The sequence below is a fragment of the Trichechus manatus genome, unplaced genomic scaffold (assembly GCF_000243295.1).
Source record: "Trichechus manatus latirostris isolate Lorelei unplaced genomic scaffold, TriManLat1.0 scaffold00213, whole genome shotgun sequence".
NCBI classification, from domain to species: domain Eukaryota; kingdom Metazoa; phylum Chordata; class Mammalia; order Sirenia; family Trichechidae; genus Trichechus; species Trichechus manatus.
This window is the reverse complement of record NW_004444149.1, coordinates 2,406,527-2,429,752: the sequence shown is the minus strand read 5'-3', so window position 1 is coordinate 2,429,752 and position 23,226 is coordinate 2,406,527. Positions and strand designations below refer to the sequence as shown.

Here is a 23,226-nt window from a genome sequence, read left to right as displayed (position 1 = left end):
ACAAATATTGTATGAGACCACTACTGTAAAAACTCATGAAAAGGTTTACACACAAAAAGAAACAATCTTTGATGGTTATGAGGGATGGGAGGGGTGGTGGGGGGTAAATACTAAATAGTAAATAGACAAGTGGTAGCTCTGGTGAAGGGTGAGACAGTACACAATACTGGGGAAGCCAGCACAACTTGTACAAGACAAGGTCATGGAAGCTCCATAGACACATCCAAACTTTCTGAGGGACTGAATTGCTGGGGGGAGGGCTGTAGGGACCAAGGTCTTGGGGAACATCTAGCTCAACTGGCATAACATAGTTAATAAAGAAAATGTTCTACATTCTACCTTAGTGAGTACCGTCTGGGGTCTTAAAAGCCTGTGAGCAGCCATCTAAGATACTCCACTGGTCTCACCCCTTCGGGAGCAAGGGAGAATGAAGAAAACAAGACACAAATTAGCCCAAAGGACTAATGGACCACAACTACCACGGCCTCCACCAGACTGAGTCCAGTACAACTAGATGGTGCCCAGCTACCACCACTGACTGCTCTGACAGGGATCACAACAGAGGGTCCCGGACAGACCTGGAGAAAAGTGTAGAACAAAATTCTAACTCACAAAAAAAGACCAGACTTACTGGCCTGACAGACACTGGAGAAACCCCAAGAGTATGGCCTCCTGATACCCTTTTAGCTCAGTAATGAAATCACTTCCAGGGTTCACCTTTCAGCCAAAGATTAGACAGCCCCGTAAAACAAAACGAGACTAATGGGGCACAACAGCCCAGGGACAAGGACTAGAAGGCAGGAGGGGATAGGAAAGCTGGTAATAGGGAACCCAAGGTCGAGAAGGGACACTGTTGACAGGTTGTGGGGTTATTAACCATTGTCATGAAACAATATGTGTACTACCTGTTTAATGAGAAACTATTTGTCCTGTAAACCTTCATCTAAAGTACAATAAAAAATAATTTTTGAAAGAAAGGATTTGCTTTTGCTCCTGCTAGGCACGTAGGGAACAGTCTAAACTTGGGACCTACTTTAAATTCTTGGCTTGGAGTTTTTTGGAGCATGTAAGGAGCCTGAATTTGAGCATCAAACCTTTGTAAGGGCCAACTTCATGCTTCTGGAATATCTGGGAAGACGTATCTCTCTCCACCCAGAGCTAACTCCATCTCCCTTTATAAGGCAGGTTTTTCTTTCTAGTTCATTCTTTCATTGAGAGTATAGCCCTTTGGGGGCCATGGCTTTATGCAAGGTTTTAAACCAACCCTCCAGCCTTCAAGGGCAGTACGCTTTGCCTTCTTATTCATAGCATGGTGGTTAAAACTAAGGTTCTAGGTTACTGGGGAGTGGAAGAATGCCCATGGGAAAGCTGCTGATTCAGTGCTCATTCACTCTCTGAATTTGTGGTTTTGCTTTCTTTTGGCCTCTGAGGAATTCTCTTACTTTCTTGCCAGCTCAGCTGTGCATATAAAGAGATTTTCAAAAATATTTTATGGTAGGGGAATAATTTGGAAAAGGATAGTGGTGATGGTTGCATAACATGATGGATATAATCAATGTCACTGATTTGTGAAAATTGTTGAACTGGCAAATGTTTTGTTATAAATATATATCTGCCACAATAAAACATTTTTATTCAGTATTTTTAGGTGTTTTTTAAAGCAGAGAGCTTTTTCTGTTTTGTTTGCTTTTTGTTTGTTCAATCTTTAGTGATAACTTGTCCCCATATTGCCAGAATTCCCACTCATTCTCCAACCCACTTCAGATTTGCTTTCGTTCCCACCACTTCACTGAAACTGCGCTTGTTGAGGCCATTGACCATCTCCGTGTTGCCACATCCAATGGACCTTTTGGTGAGCTCACCTTCCTTGACCTATCAGAGGTACTCAGCACTTTTTATCGCATATTCTTTCTTAAACATTCAAAAAGTAGATACTGATGATATTAAAATTCCTCTTTTGGCTTCAAAACTTATTTGTTCCACTACACCATGATGTCTCAACGCAGGTATTGAAAACATATGCGTATTAAGTATTTATTTAATTGATAGCATTGGAATCAATATAATTAACGAGAAAAAAAATTTCCAAAACCTTTAGGCTCCTTATGTGACAGCGGACATTTACTAATACAAAATGAAATCAAAACAACATACTGAGATTAGGATACAATCAGCTTTCAGTTTTCTATCAGCATACTATTTGCGCTGTGAATTATGTATTATAACCATACTTTTCCTTGTGGTCATAATCACTCAAACCATCAGTAAGTCATTAATAATATGTCATAACTAGGAGAGAATTCATTTCCGGCGAGGGTGAATAAGCCATGGCTATCCACTGTAGCTATGCTTATTCAACCTCGTCAAAAACCACTATTCACTGCAGAAGGAGCCCTGATGGCTTAGTGGTTAAGCGCTTGGCTGCTCACCAAAAGGTCTGTGGTTCGAACCTACCAGCTGCTTCACGAGAGAAAGATATGGCAGTCTGCTCCCATAAAGATTACAGCCTTGGAAACCCTATGGAGCAGTTCTACTCTGTCCTAAGTGTTGCTATGATTCAGAATCAGCTTGATGGAAACAGGCTTTTTTTTGGGTTATCCACTCTAAAGAAGAAACTTAAAAGTTCTTAGCTTGGCATTCAATTTCTAACTTACCCCTCCAGCCTTCTTATTCCCAACAAAACCTCCTTTTTCCAACAAATTGGTCTAGTCACTTCCCTGAACATGCTTCTCTACTTTTCTACCTCTGTATCTCCCTTACTTCTATGCTTCCTTTCCCTATTTTCCTCCACTTTGCAATCTTTCTGTCCAATTTCTCATTCTTTCAAGTTGCACCTTAAGTTCCTCCTCTTCCATGAAGCCTTCCTTCTGAGCGTCATAGGAAGCTTCTGACCTGGCTCCCAATGTTCCCTGCCTTCTGATATTCATGCCCTTATACAATCCTCTCCCCTTGAGTGTGGGCTGGACCTGATGACTTGCTTTGAACCAACAGAATCCAGCAGAAGTCATGGGATGTTACTTCTGTGACTTCTGTCTTACTAGCACTCTCTTTCTGGCTGGCACTCTTGCCCCCTTTTGCCCACTCTGATGTTGTGAGATACTCTACAGAGAGGCTTACTTGGCAAGGAACTTGGGGAACCCTCAGTACAACAATCAGCGAGTAACTGAATCCTGCCAATAATGTGTGAGGTTGAAAGCAGATCCTTCCCAGTTGAACCTTCAGATGAGACTGCAGCCCTGGCTGACACCTTGATTGCAACCTTGTGAGACACCTTGTAGCAGAGGACCCAGCTCAGCCACACCTGTATTCCTGACCCACAGAAACTGTGAGATGATAAAGATGTGTTTTTTAAGTCACTAAGTTGTGGGCAATTTCACAGAACATATGGTGGACAGGTGGACGTTAACTGACACATACCCGTAGTCAGATCTAGCTGACCCTCCCCTCTCCAAGGGTGGGCACTTGACTTAAGTCTTGCCAATCAGAACCTTCCTCTACTCTTCTGCTATCCAGATCAGCTCAGGACTAGGCATACAACAACCCTACCAAGCAGGACGAATCAGAGTCCTGCCCAGCTTTTACTTGGGGAGCCAGTGAAGAAGACGGCCTCTTCCTCCAGGTCATTAATCCAGAGATCATCTTACCACCATGTGGAGTGTGGCTGCCTGAAGAATAAAGTCAAGGAGGTATAACTAAAACTGAAAGATGAAGAAAGTAGAGCCCAGAGGACCTCAATGATCCATGCCTGGATCTACCAGGCATCCTTGGCCTTTTCCCATTTGGGAGCCAGGAAATTCCTTTTTACAGCTTAAGTTTCTGACATTTTGCATTCGATGGTACCTTACCGAATACAAGTATAATATTAACTTTATTTGAATTAAACAGAAACAAAGCAAAATGGAGTGAAAGTGGAAGAAATGCTAAACTTCAAATAAATCTTTCTTTGAAACAACAGATAATTTCTAAAAGATCTTTTAAAGCTAAATAAGACATATTATGAAAAACATTAATAGGTTGTGGTAATTGGGTTTTGTAGTTTAACTTGAAGTTTCTTTTGTCTTTAATGATGACTTGTGTCTTAGGCTGGATTCTCTAGAGAAGCAAAACCAGTAAAGTGTATAAATATATGGAGAGAAATTTATATCAAGGAAATGCTTGCACGGTTGTAGAGGCTGGAAAGTCCCAAGTCTGTGGGTCAGACTGGAGGATTCTCCTGGCTCACAAGCTGCAGAGACTGACAAATCCTAAGATTGGAAAGCAAGACTGCAGGTAAGCTGCTGGCTCAAGTCCCAAGAACCGGAGGTCAGATGAACAAGAGCCAGCTGCAGGATCCGGAGCTAGCAAAAACCCACGAGCCTTGCCAGAAAGTTCAGCTATATTGGATGTATGCCACACCCTCAAGGAAACTCCCTTTCATCTGATTGGCTGCTCACAGCAGATCCCATCATGGGGGTGACCACATTTTGTCAGATCTCATCATGGAGGTGATTACATCATTATACGACTGCCAAACTACATCATAACTGCCAAACCACTGAGAATCACGGCCCAGCCAAGGTGACACACAACCTTAAGGATCACCACTTGTTTTCCACATTGCCAGAAATGGGAATCCCATTCATTCTTTGCTCTGTCCCATGTCCCTTCGGTCTCTCTGTTTATAGCAGAACACTTCTTTGAACATAAGTTTCCAGAACAAATTAGTCAATCATCTCAACAACTAAAAGGCACCTCTGATGTCTAACTAGTCAACCAATTGACCGAACAAATCCTCTTAGTGATTTTTAAAAAGCAGACCCGAGTTTAAGCCCCAAGGCTACCTCTTTGGACAATTCTTTAAATTAATTATTGTTGTTGGGTGCTGTGGAGTTGAATCTGTCTCATAGTGACTCCATATGACAGAGTAGAACTGCCCCATAGGGTTTTCTTGGCTGTAATCTTTACAGAAGCAGGTCACCAGGTCTTTCTCCTGTGGAGCTGCTGTGTGGATCTGAAACGCCAACATTTCTTTCGTTTAGCAGCTGGGTACTTAACAGTTTGCACCACTAGAGGTCCTTAATAGGGGAAGAAATTAATAAGGAGGATTGATCTGTAAGCAAAATATCTTATGTGGTGGGGAGAACACATTTTCAAGAAAAATTAAAATACCAAAAATAAGAGAAAGGAAGATACCTATTGCCTAGAGGCGTAGCAAAGGGAATGAGTGCCCAGGGGCAATCTCTAAACTCACCCTCCCCACCCCCACCCTGGGACAGGGGCAGGAATGACTCGTCGGCTAGTTCCCCCTTGGACTTACTCCCAGGGTCAAATGCCCCATTCTAATCGCCCCTCACTAAGCCTCTGCACCTTTTATACATTTGGAGTGAACTGATTTAATCCAAATGGTTCCAATGAATCATTCAAACTCTTCCCTCATTGCTTTCTTGTCCATAGACAGTGTAGGTTAAATCCACTTATTATTGTGTTCTTCGTACTCAATTTTTTTTAATGTCTCAAGGGTTAAAAACCACAACTCTTCTTAGAGAATCTTCAGAATTTTGGGGAAAAAATTCGAAGTAATTTGGCTCCTGGCACCAAGTAGTCTCCAGTGCATTTTTTCCAGGGGAGAACCCCTTAGTCTATATTCTCCTGGAAGGAATGCAAGTTATCACGAGGAAGAACCTACTATTTTGTCTAATACCACATTTAATAAAGGTGAGACACATTTTATATAACTGTCATCCCATCCCAAGAATGAAGGGTGCTGTGTGGTGGAAGCTTGACCTGGTCACAGTTCTATAAACTTAGAAAGTATCAACCCCACCTGGAGTCATTCTCCATGGCCTTAGGGAGGCCAGCAGACGGTCTCTGTTCGGTGAATGCTGTTGGCGATCAAAAATGCCAGGTGAGGAAAAAATTCAGTCATTCATGTTTCTTGTGGCAGATTAGCTATCCTGAGACTCTCATTTACCCTAAGCTTTCCCATGATTTAATAATCATAGATTAACCACTCTTAATTAATAATCATGGATTATTGTGTTAGCATACAAATTTTAGTTATATTTATCTGTATGGTTATTTCTTGTCGCCTACCCCAGTAAATACTGACATTCAATTTTCAAGCTGGCAAGAGACCTCGAATAGCTGAAGAATAGATTTCCATATGACAGCAGGCAAAGCTAAATGGACAGCGTGGTGCCACCAAGGTTCTGGTGCCTACGATCAACCTGTAAGTCCTGACTCTCCTGGATGTCAACTCTGTGACTCTCCTAGGTCAAGTTCTGAAACCACCTGAGCCTCAGTTTCTTCATCTATAAAACTAGGATAATAGCATCCATCTTAAGGTGGCTGTCATGGATTGAACTGTGTCCTCCAAAACTATCTGTCAACTTGGCTGGGTCATGATTCCCAGTATTGTATAATTGTGTACCATTTTGTAATCTGATGTGATTTCCTTATGTGTTGTAAATTCAATCACTATGATCTGATAAGATGGATTAGTGACAGTTATACTGATGAGATATACAAGATTGGATAGTGTCTTAAGCCAATCTCTGTTGAGATATAAAAGAGAGAAGCAAGCAGAGACACATGGGAACCTCATACCACCAAGAAAGCAGTGCCGGGAGCAGGGTGCGTCCTTTGGACCTGAGGTTCCTGCGCTGAGATGCTCTCAGACCAAGGGAAGACTGATGCATCACAAGGGCCTTCCTCCAAAGACGACAGAGAGAGAAAGCCTTCTCCTTGAGCTGATGCCTTGAATTTGGACTTGTAGGCTACTGGACAACGAGAGAATAAACTTCTCTTTGTTAAAGCCATCCATTTATGGTATTTCTGTTACAGCAGCACTAGATGACTAAGACAGTTGCGTACGCAGTGGTTAAGAGCTTGGCTGTTCACCAAAAGGTCGGCAGTTGGAATCTATTGGGCACTCCTTGGAAACCCTGTGGGGCAGTTCTACTCTGTCCTTTAGGGTCGCTGAGTCAGAACCAACTTGATGGCAACAAGTTTTTTTTGGTTTGGTTTAAGGAACCCTGGTGGTGCTAATGGTTAAGTGTTCTGCTGCTAACCGAAAGGTTGGCAGTTTGAACCCACCCAGTGGCTCTGTAGAAGAAAGACCTGGCCATGTGCTTCTGTAAAGATGACAGCCTAGAAAACTCTATGGGGGCAGTTCTACTCTGTCATTTGGGGTTGCTACGAGTCAAAATCGACTCGATGACACCCAACAACAAATACCCCTCCTGCTTGCTTCATTGCGTTGTGTGAGGATCACGTGAAATAATGGATAGAACAGTGTTTTGGAAACAACAAGGGGCTGGATAAAAATGTTGCTTATTACACATACGGCATCCTGGAGTGTTTCTAAAAATTTCCTTCATTTGTTAGACCTTACACACCTAATTACCAAAATGTTATTTACAGTACAAGACCCAGTCACTTCTATGGAAATTCAGTAGAGCAGCTGCCTATAAATAATTAAAAAAAAAAAAAAAAAGGTTCTAGTTAGTGGAAACAAAATGTGCAGTTTTAGATATCCAAGGATAGTGCGTTTCCCTTATACATTTGGCAGCCAATTGTAAGTCAAAGGCGTTTTTCACTGCCTACTGATAATCTACACTTGAACAAACAGCACTTGACTTCCTGGAGAGAAATCTTTCGGGGATCTGCGCTTTTTCCGGGGTGTTGGCGTTCTTTCTCACTCCACAGTGGAGGCTGTGATCAGTCCACCCTCTGCAGTTGATTACAGCTTTTGCATCCACCGGGGGCTGGAGCTGTGGTCCTGCTGTCTGAGGAAAATCCACTGCCGTCTGACTCATAGCGACCCTATGGGACAGAGTAGAACTGTCCCACAGTGTTTCCAAGGGGTGGATGGTGGATTTGAACTGTCAACTTTTCGGTTAGCAGCCAAGCTCTTAACCACTGCACCACCAGGACTGCACTATTATATATAGGAGTAAATAAATGTAAGCCCTCTATGAAGAAAATTGTAAAACTTTATTGAAAGACAGTTAAAAAACAAAACAAAGCAAAACAAACAAACTACACAAAAAAACTCTGTCCGGGATTGAATTATGTCCCCCCAAAATATGTGTATCAGTTTGGCTGGGCCATGATTCCCAGTATTGTGTGGTTGTCCTCCATTCTGTGATTGTGATTTTATGTTAAAGAGGATTAGGGTGGGATTGTAACACCCTTACTAAGGTCACATCCCTGATCCAATGTAAAGGGAGTTTCCCTGAGGTGTGGCGTGCACCACCTTTTATCTTACAAGAGATAAAAGAAAAGGGAAGCAAGCAGAGAGTTGGGGGACCTCATACCACCAAGAAAGCAGCACCGGGAGCAGAGTGCGTCCTTTGGACCCAGGGTCCCTGAGCTGAGAAGCTCCTCCACCAGGGGAAGATTGGTGACAAAGACTTTCCTCCAGAGCCAACAGAGAGAGAAAGCCTTCCCCTGGAGCTGACGCCCTGCATTTGAACTTGCAGCCTACTAGACTGTGAGAGAATGAACTTCTCTTTGTGAAAGCCTTCCACGTATGGTCTTTCTGTTGTAGCAGCGCTAGATGACCAAGACAAACCCTAAAGAAAGAAAACCAGAAAAATGAAACAGGTTCATGGACCGGATGACTCACCATCATATCAATTCCAATTCCAGTAAAATTCCCTTCTCTCTGTCCTTGGTCCCCTATTTCACCTCAAAACACTAAGTCCTGTTGGTTCTGCTTCCTTCTCTCCCACCTGCCCACTTCACGTCTCTCCATTTTTCTAACTTATTTCAAGTCATTCTGATTTCTCTCCTGAGTTACTAAAACAGTCTCTTAACTGTTTCTCTTTTCCAGTCCATCTTCCCACAGCTGCAGCTAAGTTTAACCATCTAAAATGCTCATCTAAGCATGTAATTCTCTGCTTACCGCCCTCCAGTGACTCAGCGCGCACTCCTAGCAAGGTATCCCAGGACGCCTTCTTCAGCTTCTCAGTTTTCCATTCCCGCTTTCTCCAGGCCAGAAGTGCTTGCAGTGCCCCAGGAGGCCGGACTCCTTTTGCTGGGAACACCCCACCCCTACCCCCACCATCACTCTCCCCCTCTTCCCCTTGTCACCTGCTGAGCTCCTGTTAATTATTCATAATGAAGATTGGGCTCCAACCTTCTCTGGGAAGCCCTCCTTGATCTGCCAAGGTTCAGTTAGCTGCTCTGCCTAACCATTGCAAGCCTCAATTTCCTTATCTGCAGAATGGATAGACGGACATATGAACATGTCTGTCCTGGTGGCGCAGTGGTTGAGCGTTAGGCTGCTAACCAAAAGGTTGGGAGTTTGAATCTACCAGCTGCTCCTTGGAAACATTATGGGGAAGTTCTACTCTGTCCTCTAAGGTTGCTATGAGTTGGAATCCACTTGACTCAACAGCAACGGGTTTGGTTTTTTGGGTTTAGTGGTAAGAGTCCCTGGGTGGCACAAATGGTTAAGTGTTCAACTACTAGCCAAAGGGTTGGCAGTTCAAACCCACCCAGAGACCCACCAGAGGAAAGGCCTGTTGATCTACTTCCGAAAGGTCACATCCTTGAAAATCCTACGGAGCAGTCCTACTCAACCACTAACAACAGCTGGTAGGTAGGGTGGCCATACATCCAGGTTTATGCGTATTGTCCCCAAGTCATGCCTGGTTAGTGTCGCCTGAGAAGGGAAACCATCTACAGCCAGATAGCTTACTAGCACGCATTCACAGAACTTGGATTCCAGGAAACCCGTGCCAGGAAGATAGTTACAAATAGTAGCTTTGTGACAAAGCTTTGTTGTTTGTTTCAGGAACTTCTAGAAAATCCATTTGGCTGAACACAGACTCTTCAGCTCGCCCTTATCAAGGAAGAGCCCCCCCTCCCAGAACACTTACATAATCATTCAACAGGCTTATCAAAGGGCTATTTACTCCCAAAGGCTGGCTTCAAAACCCTCTCCTCCTTGTGTCCACCAACCCTAAACTATCCTGAATTTTGCCCAGTCCCAATCAGCCCCCGCCCCTATGCTTGCACTGAAAGATCCAATTTAAACTAGACCCCTAAAACCTTATAAATCTCTTGCCTGTGATCTCCTCCTTCTGAGCTATTACTAAGACTCTGTTCGGCAGTGGTCTCCCTTGCTGCAGTGAACAATACACTTATCTTTGTTGGGTGTACAGGTTATTCTGATGATCTCTTTGGGGAGTCAGAAGATGACAGCCCTTTTACCCTCAAAAGCGTCCAAGTCTGGATGATAAATTAAATGACCCCTATTATTAGATATTATATTACCCTATTTCCATGTAACATTTATTGTTCTCATTTAATCCTCACAGTCCTAGGAGGTAGGTCTTATTATTATAATCATCGTACAGATATGAGTATTAAGCACAGAGAAGCTGCGGTGCAGTGAATTACTTAACGTGGCCCTTCTAGCCACAGTCTTTGTAACTCCCACCAAAGGAGTGGGTGGGACTATGCAAATGAGGTGCTTGTGGCCCACCAAGGGGATTGGCTAGCTTGTTAATAATGTAAATAAGGTCCATGATACCTTTGTGGGGGTGGGACCATGCAAAAAAGGTGTATGAAACCCTAATGAGGGGATTGGTCAGTTTTGCTATCACACTAGGCTTAAAGGCAGAGAGTGAGAGACAGAGAGAGAGAGAGATCGGAGCTGTACCACAGAAGACAACCAGAGACAGTGGAGTGAGATAGCAGGCACCAGGAGACTGGCGAGAGACGGCTGCGGTGGGGCTTCCCATCCCACGGAGCTAAGAGTCGTAACACTTGTCCAAGAAAGATCTCCGCAGGGCTGAGCAAGGCCCCAGCAGGGTACAGTGGCAGAGGGCAAGAAGAAGCTGTTCGGATCAAAGAACTGTATCTTGCGTCATTTCTGATCCTAAATTGTACCTTGTTACATCCCTAATAAACCACTTAACTGTCAAGTCCATGAGTTCGTGAGACGTTGCAGGGAATTACAGAACCCAAGACGGGAGGGAGAGGACTGAGGGGAGGGGGAGGAGTCGATGTTAGAGACGATGGAGCAATACAGCTGTCTGGAAAAGCTGGACATTTGGGACATCTTCAACCTCCGCCTCGTAGGAACCAGCTTTGTGCTGATCCTTTTCAAAGAAATTATTCATTTAGAAGCTAAGTAACTTGTCTAAGGGGAAGAGACTGGGTTCTAACCCAGGGAATCTGACTTCAGAACTCACATTCTTTTTAAAAAAGATTAGTTTTATTTTTAATTTAATAATAACCACAAACTTATTGTCTTAGTCGTCTAGTGCTGCTACAACAGAAATACAACAAGTGGACGGCTTTAACTAAGAGAAATTTATTTCTTCACAGTAAAGTAGGCTAAAAGTCCAAATTCAAGCTCCAGGGGAAGGCTTTCTCTCTCTGTTGGCTTTCTTGTCAATGTTGCCCCTGACTAGGAGCTTCTCTGCGCAGGGACCCTGGTCCAAAAGATGCACTCTGCTCCCAGCACTGCTTTCTTGATGGTATGAGGTCCCCCAATTCTCTGCTTGCTTTCCTTTGCTTTTATCTCTTGTAAGGTAGAAGGTGGTGCAGGCCACACCCTAGGGAAACCCGCTTTACGTTGGGTCAGGGATGTGACCTGGCTAAGGGTGGTGTTACAATCCCACCCTAATCCTCTTTAACATAAAATTACAATCACAAAATGGAGGCCAATCACACAATTCTGGGAGTCATGGCCCAGTCAAATTCATACACACTTTTTTGGGGGGACACAATTCAAACCATGACAATTATAGACAAGTTACAAGTATAGCACAAAGCACTTACCGCCCCCTCAATCCGTTCGAGAGTAAGTCGCCAACCTGATGCCCCATTACCCCCCCCATACTTTAATGTGTAATTTCTACAAACAAGGATATTCTCCTACATAACCACAACCCCGCCCCACCCCGCCGACCAGTGGATTCCGACGCTTAGCGACTCTATAGGACAGAGTAGAACTGCCCCATAGGGCTTCCAAGGCTGTCATCTTTATGCAAGCAGATTGCCACATCTTTCTCCTGCGGAGCTGGCTAGTGGGTTCAAACTACCAACCTTTCGGTTTGCAACCTAGTGCTTTAACTACTGCGCCACCTGGAAATGAACATTGACAAGTAACTACCATCGAATCCTCAGACCCCATTCAGGTTTTGCTGATTGTCCCAGTAATGATCTTTATAGCAAAAGAATGGCATTCAGAATCACAGGTTGCATTTTGTTCTATGTCTCTTTACTCTTCTTCAGTCTGGAGCAGTTCCTCAGGCTTTCCTTGACTTTCACGACCTGGACACGTTTGAGAATTACAGGTTAGTTGTGAAATGTCCCTTACTTCGCGTTTGTCTGATGTTTCCTTATGGTTAGATTCAAGTTACGCATCTGTCTTAGCTACCTAGTGCTGCAGTAATACAAATCACAAGTGGGTGGCTTTAAAGAACAGAAATTTATTTTCTCACAGTTCTGGAGGCTAAAAGCCCAAATCAGGGTCTCGTGTCAACAGACCATGTCAATTCCTTTTGTGGACTTTCCTCCTAGTTCCTGGTGTCTGCCAACGATACTGGCATTCCTTTGCTGCTAGACGCTCCTCCCTGTCATCTGTCTTCCCTTGTGTGTGTGTGTCTCTGTGTCTATTCTGGTCTGCTTATAACTCAGAGGTGATTAGGTTTAGGATCCACCTTACGCTGATATGACCTCAACTGACTGATTGATTACATTACATTAGATTGCCGTATGGGACGTGATTACATCACTACATCAGATTACATGATGGAAGGTAATCTACTCTAGGAGTCCCCACGTGGCACCAATGGTTAAGTGCTCAACTACTAGCCAAAAGGTTGGTGGTTTGAACCCATCCAGAGGCACCTTGGAAGACAGGCCTGGAGATCTGCTTCCGAAATCTCATAGCCTTGAAAACCCTCTTGAGCGGCTGCACTCCGCACACTTGGGGTCGCCATGAATTGGAACCGACTTGACGGCAACTAAACAACAAAATTTGCTCCCCACAAAGCCAGCTGATTTAATCACATGTGACAACTCCAGGATAGCAACTAGCTTTGGCCAAACAGCTAGGAGTCCCAGAATGATGCAAATGCTTGGCTGTAAGAAGAAAGGTCTGGCGATCTACTTTCGAAAGGTCGCCGCCATTGAAAACCCTATGCACAGTTCTGCACAGTTCTGCTCTGAAACATATGAAGCCCAAGGGCAACTGGTTTGGTTATATATGTGAGTGTGTGTGTGTGCGTAGGGTGTGTGTACCCCAACAAAACCAAACACATTTCCACTGAGTTGATTCCAACTCACAGCGATCCTATCGGACAGAGTAAAACTGCCCCATAGCGTTTCCTACAGAAGTAGATTGAAACATCTTTCTTCTGCGGAGCAGCTGGTGGATTCAAACTGCTGACCTTTCAGTTAGCAGCTGAGCCCTTTAACCACTGTGCAACCAGGGTTCTATATACATATATATGTCTTATTGGCTTCTATTTCTGTAGAGAACCCTAGGACACCTGCTGTACCCATTGGGCTCCAACGCGCCTGCCTCAGAACCCATATTCTTAACCATTGCCTCATACTATCTCCCAGAAGGGCAGCTATAAACAGAAGCTACCCGTAAACCTTTCTGGAGGGGAGTTGAGTTGGCAGATTGTTTTGGTAGATGGATAAATATTTCTTACTCATCTGCAAGGCTGAATTAAGGTCTGCATAGAATTTAAGTTAATTGCATTTGCATGCAGGATGGTATTATATGTTAAAATGAAATATTCTCCCAGAAGTTTAACTCACGTGTCATGAACAGGTATAAATGAGAGCCCCGATTTATCAGTGGGACCTCTCACAGGGCATCTGTCATCCCCAGAGAAATGAATCTGTTCCATGTTTGTCCGTTAGGACACTGTAATTAGAATCTGAGCTTTATGAATAACATTTTTTTCAGTCACTCTTTAATGTACAATTTCTTATTAAAAATCCGTGTATTTGTTGTTCTGTGAAAATGTATTAATAGTTCTGCAAATTACTAGTTCTGCTGCCCTTAGGGAACAGACTGTGTATTTAAATGATCTTTGCAGGTGCCTGGGAGTGAGTGCCTCCCTTCCCCCAGCCTCCGGCCTGCAGCACTGTAAGCATACTTAGCCAGTGACAGCCTGCAGCCAACTCCTCAGGACAGGGGCTGCCACGTCTGCACCTTCCTGCCAGCCTGGTTTCGAGCCTAGCGTGTTATAGATGCCGAGGAGGTGCCGGCTGACGGCTGGGGTGGTCATGCCTTGAGTCTCGCTTCTGCCCACAGGATGGCAGCATTGAGTCAAGGCTCCAGCCCCACCAGGGGCTCTGCTCTTCTTGGAAATTTGAAAGTACTGCTTGCTTTCTTCCCGAAATGAACACAGGTCTTCAGATCTAGAAGGAATATCAGGGGGGCTTCCATAACACAATGCACAGTATTATCTGCTGTCAAAACAAAAATCATACCAAGCCAATTATAGAGATTCATTGATGTTAACCGAATATACCATTTGCAAATTGGGGTAACATTCCCATGAACCCGTTGCAGTGGAGTCAATTCCGACTCATAGCAACCCTATGGGACAGAGTAGAACAGCCCCATAGGGTTTCCGAGGAGCGGCTAGTGGATTCGAACTGCTGACCTTTTGGTTAGCAGCCGAGCTCTGAATCACTGCGCCACCAGGGCTCCAGCATTCCGACTAGAGTGTCAAAAATGTTCCAAAGATGAGAAGAGCCTCTAAAATTCTCATACAAAATCTTATCGTCAGTGTCATGGAAAAAAAAGGGTCAGAAGAAAACTGATAAACAAATCTGTAGTCAGGAAGGATTTTCATACAGCACGGTCTTGAAGAACAATTAAAATAATTACTGATTTACCCGAAACATAGCTCCCAGCCTGAGCTTTGGAGTCTCTTTCCTGAAACCGACTAGATTCTTCAAAGAGCACAAGGCCCAAAGCAAAATGGTCTTACTAGTTTATCTAGACCATTATTTGACTCCAAAGTGACTTTTAGGAACAAGTTTTTTCAAGGCTCAGGTTCAAAAGCATACCTGAGAAGGGAAGGACAGGACACACTACAGGGGACGTCAGCACAGCTGGACTAAACCAAAGCTAAGACGCTTCCTGAGTACAATCAAACACTTTAAGAGACAGAGTAGCAGGGGTAGGGGGCTGGGGACCACGCTTTCAGGGGACATCTAGGTCAACTGGCGTAACAAAGCTTATTAAGAAAATATTCTGCATCCTACTTTGGTGAGTGGCATCTGGGGTCTCAAAAGCTTGCAAGCGGCCATCTAAGATGCATCAATTGGTCCCAACCACCTGGAGTAAAGGAGAATGAAGAACACCAAAGACACAAGGAAAGTATTAGCCCAAGAGACAGAAAGGGCCTCGTAAACCAGAGACTCTATCATCCTGAGACCAGAAGAACTAGATGGTGCCCGGCTACCACCAATGACTGCCCTGACAGGGAACACAACAGAGAGTCCCTGATAGAGCAGGAGAAAAGTGGGGTGCAGAACTCAAATTCTAGTAAAAAGACCAGACTTAATGGTCTGACTGAGACTGGAGGAACCCCAGCAAGCATGGCCCCTGGATTCTATATCAGCCCAGAACTAAAACAATTTCTGAGGCCAACTCTTCAGACAGGGATTGGACTGGACTGTGGGACATAAAGTGATACTCATGAGGAGTGTGCCTCTTAGCTCAAGTAGATACAAAAGGCTAAACGGGCAGCTTCTGTCCAGAGGTGAGATGGGAAGCCAGAGAGGGTTAGGAGCTGGTTGAATGGACATGGGGAATCAGGGGTGGAAAGGAGGAGTGTGCTGTCACAGTATGGGGAGAACAATTAGGGTCACATAACAATGTACATATAAATTTTTGTATGAGAGACTAACTTGAAATGTAAACTTCATTTAAACTACAACAATAAAAAAATTTTTTTTTTTTTAAAAAAGGGACACCTAAGGGCAATGGCCTGTGTGGGTTACCCCAACTTCTATGGAAGCCAGAAATGTGGATTCCAGGAGAATTAAAATGATTTTGTCACTGCCCACCTTCCCTTCAATGCGCTTCGTGGAAGATGAATTACAGGAGGTGTTTGGCCTGTGGGTATTCATCTCTGAAGGGCTATCTAGGTCTAGAGTTTGTTTAAGCTACAACAGAGCAAGTAGGCAGAAATCACTGGCTTATGTCACATGTAAGTCATTAGATGCAAGGAATTGTTGGTGTTGTTTAAATAGAAGGGAAGAAGAAGGAACTATTGAGCGCTTGCTAATGCTACGTGCTTTAAACCAGAAGTTCTCAACCTTGAGCAGGCATCAGAATCACCAGGAGGGCTTGTTAAAATGCAGATTGCTGTCTCCCTCTCCGTCCCCCAGAGTTCTGATTCTGTAAGTCTGGAATGGGGCCTGAGAATTTGCATTTTAACAAGCTCTCAGGTAATATCGATGCTTTTGGTGGTGATGGTGGGAGGGGGTCGCCCACTTTGAGAATCACTGCTTTCAACAATCGCGTTTAATCCTTGGCAGTCCTTTGTGGTTGTTGCTGGGTACCATTGAGTCGATTTCCATTCACAGTGGCCCCATGTGACAGAGGAGAACTGTCATAGGCTTTTCTTGGCTGTAGTCCTCATGCAAGCAGATCTCCAGGTCTTTCTCCCGAAGAGCTGCTGGGTAGGTTGAAACCACCAACCTTTCAGTTAGCGGCCGAGCGCTTAACTTTACTGGTATTATTGTCTCCATCTTGCAGATGGAAAAATGGAGGTTCAGAAAGCTTAAATAACTTGCCCAAAGACACACCCTAGTAAGTGAAGGGCAGGGATTTGAACCTGGGCAGTCTGATTCAAACCTTGCTTTGTCCACGGCATCCTTCTATAAGAAAAGGGGAATGAATCGATCCTTCTGGGGGTTCTCTGAACTACATAGCTCAAAAAGACACGATGCCCAATACCAGTGTAATGCTTTTACTTTTTCAGAGTTTAGCGATAACAATGAATCTTTGCAATTCCTCTGGGATGAAAGTACTGAAGCAAATTCACACACTGGAACAAGCAAATACACTGTGTATGAGAGGACACGGTTCTTGGCACTATTTGTTTAAAATTAAAATGTCCGTGGAAGCGAAATATTGATGTTATGGGTCTTTCAATCACGAAACTCCAACTTTGAAACTCGAATATGATTTGAAAATAAGGCAGAAATAAGTCATTGTAAAATCCATTAACTCGTGCATTGAGAGAAGACCAAGTCTGTCTACGGAAGTCAATGAGATCATCAAAGCTGGTAGGTTTTCTCTAGAGGTGAGCTAGCAAATTAATGACTCGGCCGCAGGTCCCAGAGATTGCCGCGTCTCTGGTGTGTCGGCCAAGGATGCATTGAGTGTCTATTCTATACTTATTACTCTGGCACAACTCTCTTCCAACGACCCCTCCCCCCCGTTTTATCTATAAAGACAATGAAACCTGATGTTTCAGAGGCAAGGATGGATTTCATTCCAAATATTTATGGAGAAAGGCTGGGACACAGAAGAGGTTGGAAAAAGAGAGATGACGTTTGCTAAAGCTGTGGTTTCTCGTCAGCCTGAGCTAAAGCGTCTCCTCCCTCTGGCCAGGCTCCTGTTTCTCTCTGTGTTCAGGTCTCACCTGGCTGCTTCAAAAGGAGCAGGCATGGGCAATACGCAGGCCCCCTACGGGCTACAAACACGTGATCACAAAAGACGCTCTCTCTTTGCCTCATCTACTGTGAGAATGAAGACCATTCTCACCAACCAGACTGTCGACATTCCAGAAAATGTTGACATCACTCTGAAGGGACGCACAGTTATTGTGAAGGGCCCCAGAGGAACCTTGCGGAGGGACTTCAATCACATCAATGTAGAACTCAGTCTCCTTGGAAAGAAAAAGAGGCTTTGCGTTGACAAATGGTGGCGAAATAGAAAGGAACGGGCTACAGTTCACACTATCTGTAGTCATGTACAGAACACGATCAAGGGTGTTACACTGGGCTTCCATTACAAGATGAGGTCTGTGTATGCTCACTTCCCCATCAACGTTGTTATTCGGGAGAGTGGGTCACTTGTTGAAATCTGAAACTTCTTGGGTGAAAAATATATCTGTAGGGTTCGGATGAGGCCAGGTGTTGCTTGTTCCGTATCTCAAGCCCAGAAAGATGAGTTAATTCTTGAAGGAAATGACATTGAACTTGTATCAAATTCAGCTGCTTTAATTCAGCAAGCGACGACAGTCAAAAACAAGGATATCCGAAAATTTTTGGATGGTATGTATGTCTCTGAAAAAGGAACTGTTCAGCAGGCTGATGAGTAAGATTTAAGAGTTGGCCAGCTACAGAAACAAGGCCGGATGATTCCTAAGACTTATGGGTGGTATTTCTAAGATGCAATAAAATTCATTTATTCAAAAAAAAAAAAAAAAAGGAGCAGGCATGCTCACAATGGGCTTAACATGCAGCCGGGAAGGCTTTATTAATAGTTCACGGAGGGGCAGAGGTAGCAAACTGGGGACTTTTACGTTTAGAAAGGATATGGGCTGTGCTGCCCACTTGTAGTCCCAGTTGAGTCTTACCTGCTACCAGGAGCACCAAAACCAAACCAAACCCGTTGCCCTTGAATGGATTCTGATTCACAGTGACTTTATAGTACAGAGCAAAACTGCCCCACAGGGTTTCCAAGGCTGTAAAGCTGCAGGACTGGGCTGTGTTTCGTTCTGTTGTACATAGGGTTGCTATGAATCGGAACCAGCTAGACAGGACCTAACAACAACATGCCTGTGGTTACAATCCCATTTGGGAATGGCTTGTCTTTGTTATGTTAATGAGGCAAGATGAGTGTAGGGTGTATCCTGAGTCAATCTCTTTTGAGATATAAAAGAGATTAAATGCAAGCTAGCAAGCAGAGATGGGGAAGAGAGATGTCAAGCCACATGCAGATCGCCCAGGAGCAGAAGCTCAAAGAGACAAAGACCTTCCTCCAGAGATGACAGAGAGAGAAAGCCTTCCCCTAGAGCCAGCACCCTTATATTCAGACTTCTAGCCTCCTAAACTGTGAGAAAACAAATTTGTTTGTTAAAGCCACCCACTTGTGGTATTTCTGTTATAACAGCACTAAATAACTAAGACGGAGTTCAAGAAGGAAATCAGGGTGAGCTGTCTCAGAGGAACCGAATCTTGAGGACAAGTAGGAGTTAGGAAAAAAGGAAAAGGGTCAAAGGAGGTGGGGCGTTGGTTCTCTAATTTTTTTTGGTCTGAAGTTGTATGTACTCAGCATATTAGTATTCCTTAACTCGTGCTGGTCAGAAATTTGATCCTTTAAAAAAGTTGGTGGCAGGAGGCAGTGGATAGAGAGGAAACAAGTGATTACTTAATAAGAGCAGTTTACCATGGTCTCGAGGGACATCTAGCTGAATCGGCATAACACAGTTTATAAAGAAAATGTTCTACATTCTACTTCCGTGAGTAGTGTCTGGGGTCTTAAGAGCTTGTGAGTGGCCATTGAAGATACTCCACTGGTCTCACCCCTTCGGGAGCAAAGGAGAATGAAGAAAACAGGATACAAGGGAAAGATTATTCCAAAGGACTAATGGACCACAGCTACCACACCTCCACCAGACTGAGTCCAGTACAACTAGATGGTGCCCAGCTACCACCACTGACTGCTCTGACAGGGATCACAACAGAGAGTCCCAGAGAGAGCTGGAGAAAAATGTAGATCAAAATTCTGACTCACAAAAAAAGACCAGACTTACTGGTCTGACAGAGACTGGAGAAACCCCAAGTGTATGGCCCCTGGACTCTCTTCTAACTCAGTACTGATGTCACTCCTGAGGTTCACCCTTCAGCCAAAGTGTAGACAGGCCTATAAAACAAAATGAGACTAAATGGGCACACCAGCCCAGGGGCAAGGACGAGAAGTCAGGAGGGGACAGGAAAGCTGGGAATGGGGAACCCAAGGTCGAGAAGGGGAGAGTATTGACACGTCGTGCGATTGTTAACCGAGGTCACAAAACAATATGTGTATTGTTTAAACAGAAACTAATTTGCTCAGTAAACCTTCATCTAAAGCACAATTTAAAAAAAAAGCAGTTTAGTAGAAGAAAACATTTGAGGTATGGAATCCTTGGGAAGAAACTACTCAGAGTGTTCCTGGTGGTCTGGAGGTTAGGAACCCAACCAACCAACCAAACAACAACAAAAAAACCCATTGCTATCAAGTTGATTTCGGCTCATGGCGACCCCATGTGTGACAGACTAGAACTGTGCTCCATACGGTTTTCTTGGCTGTAATATATATGAAAGAAGACTGACAGTCGTTTCTTCCAGGGTACTACCGGGTGGGTTTGAACTGCCAACCTTTAGGTTAGTAATTGAGGACAAATCATTTGCACCCCTCCGGGACCTTATGGCTCTGACAGTGGAATGCAAACCTGAGTCCTGTTCTTTCACTCTTTTCTAGCAACTGAGCTCTAAACAGTTGCCTGCATCTCAGTGGTGTTGCTGGGCGGGATTAGAGCAGGTATCCTGGGCTCTGTTTCTTGGTCCAGGTAGAAGCCACTGTTGGTCTCCCAGCCAGTGAGAGCTGCAGTCACATGGCGTATGCTCACCAGAGAATGATTCTTTTTCATTAAATTCATTTTTTGTTGCTGTTGTTGCTACCTTGGCCAGCTGCCCTCCAGGCCACCCTGGGTGAGTTAAGTCCCCACAACTTTCCCATATGCCTCCTCGATTTCATACATGTGCTTTAAAAAAAAAAAAGATCTTCAAGCCCTCCCATAAGCTAGACTCTGCGGTGAGTACATTACAAATGTTTGCATTTTTATTTATTAGGGAGAATCAGCCAATAAGAATTTCAGTTCTCTGCCCCCTCTCTCAAGGAGGTAATTTGGGGTAAAAACAACCTGAGCAACAAAACTTTGTTAACTGATTGATATACTATCAATTGTCATAGATGAGTTGGAAGTGGTTTACTACATTCAAACACATATAGAATAGAATATATAAAAAAGATAAGAAATCAAGCAATTGACTAACCATAACCATTTTCTGCCTCTATTTTCTTTAAAATGTTGTTGTTAGTAGCTGTCGAGTTGGCTCTGACTCCTGGTGACCTTACGTATAACAGAATGAAGTGTTGCCCAGTCATATGCCATTTCCATGATTGTGGGTATGTTTGAGTCCATTGTTGCAGCTATTGTGTAGTGCCTTCCAACCTAAGGGGCTCATCCTCTAGTACTATATTGGACAATATTCTGTTGGGATCCGTAAGGTTTTCATTGGCTAATTTTTGGAAGTAGATTGCCAGGCCTTTCTTCATAGTCTTTCTTAGTCTGGAGGCTCTGCTGAAACCTGTCCACCACGGGTGACCTTGCTGGCATTTGAAGTACTGATAGCATAGCTTCTAGCATCATAGCAACACACAAGCCACCACAGTACAGTACAATACACTGACAGAGGGGTGGTGGTATCTTTAAAACAGGGATACTATCTTAGGCTGGGTTCTCTAGAGAAGCAAAACCAGTAAAGCATATAAATATATGTATGTAGAGATTTATATCAAGGAAACGGCTCATGCATTTGTAGGGGCTGGTATGTCCTAAGTCCGTGGATAGAGGCTTCTCCTGATTCACATAGACGTGAGGGCTGGCAAACCCAAGGTCGGCAGGTCGGAGAGCAGGGCTCTTGCTCACAGGCTGTGAAGATCAATGAATCCCAAGATCAGCAAGTAAGCTGCTAGCTGAAGTCCCAAGAACTGGAGGTCAGACAAACAGGAGCCAACTGCAGGATCCAGAGCAGGCAAAAGTCAGAACGTTCTCTTCTATTTGGGTGCAGGCTACACTCCCAAGGAAAATCCTTTTCACCTGATTGGCTACTCACAGCAGATCCCATCATGGGGGTGATCACATATAAACACTGAGAATCGTGGCCCAGCCAAGGTGACACACAATCTTAACCATCACAGATACTAATGTCCTTTTTACAGGATTCCAATGGGATACGAAGGATTTAACATTTGTTAAGACATTCTCTAAAGGATGATGTATGGTATAATACAAGGTCTCAGGAATGACTCAAGGACATGTGTACCACTGTTGCTTGATTGAGCTCCCTCCATCTCTGTTTCTCTCCCTTCCTTCTTTTCTTTATTAATTCATATTTCACCCAACATTTATTGAGGGCTTACTAGATGCCATTTATTGTGCTAGGTGTTGGGAATACAAAGATGCCCAAGACATGGATCCTGCCTACAAGGAACCCAAGATCCATTGTCAAGTGGCCCAGCCAAAAGGTAAACCCATTGCAATGTGATTTACCCACCACAAATATAAAGCACAATGTGGTTTATTGGAAGGAACATAGACTCTGAGGTCTGGCAGACCTAGGTGTGAATCCCAGCTTACTTAATCTCTTTGAACCCCACATTCCTCATTTTAAAATGAGATTAATAGTATTAGAGAAGAATAGACAAATAGATCAGTGGTATAGAATAGAGAGCCCAGAAATAGATCCATACAAATATAGTCAATTGATCTTTGATAAAGAAGCAAAGGCAATTCAACAGTGAAAGGATAGTATTTTTTCAACAAATGGTGCTGAAACAAATGGACGTCCACAAGTAAAAAACTGAATCTAGACACAGAGCTTACATCTTTCACAAATACTAACTCAAAATGTGTCATAAACCTAAAAGTATGATGCAAAACTTGACAACTTCAAGATGATAACATATGAGAAAATCTAGGTGACTTGGGTTTGGTGATGACTTTTTAGATACAACACCAAAAGCACAACTCATGAAAGAAAACATTGATGTTAGTCTTCATTAAAATTAAAAACTTTTCTAGAAAGACTTAAGAGAATGAAAGGACAAGCCATAGAATAGAAACTATTTGCAAAATCCATCTGATAAAGGACTCGTATCCAAAATATACAAAGAGCTTTTAAAACTCAACAATAAGAAAACAAAAAACCCAAATTACAACATGGGCAAAATATCTGAATCAGAACCTCACCAAAAAAGATATACAGATGGCAAATAAGCATACAGAAAAATGCTCAAGATCATTATTGCAGCAGAGAGTCAAAAATTAAAACAACAATGAGATACCACTACATCTGTTAATATGGTTAGAACCCAAAACACTGCGAGGTGCGATGGATCGCTTTTGTGTGGCCTTTATCACCACGGTCTTGTAACTCCCACCCAAGTGATTGGGCAGGACTGTGCAA

General features: G+C 43.7%; 1 pseudogene; it reads left to right on the top strand.

Annotated features, from left to right (window-relative positions):
* Positions 1 to 17,721: 17,721 nt before the first annotated feature.
* Positions 17,722 to 18,327, top strand: LOC101359764 (60S ribosomal protein L9 pseudogene; annotated as a pseudogene).
* The last annotated feature ends 4,899 nt before the right edge of the window (positions 18,328 to 23,226 follow it).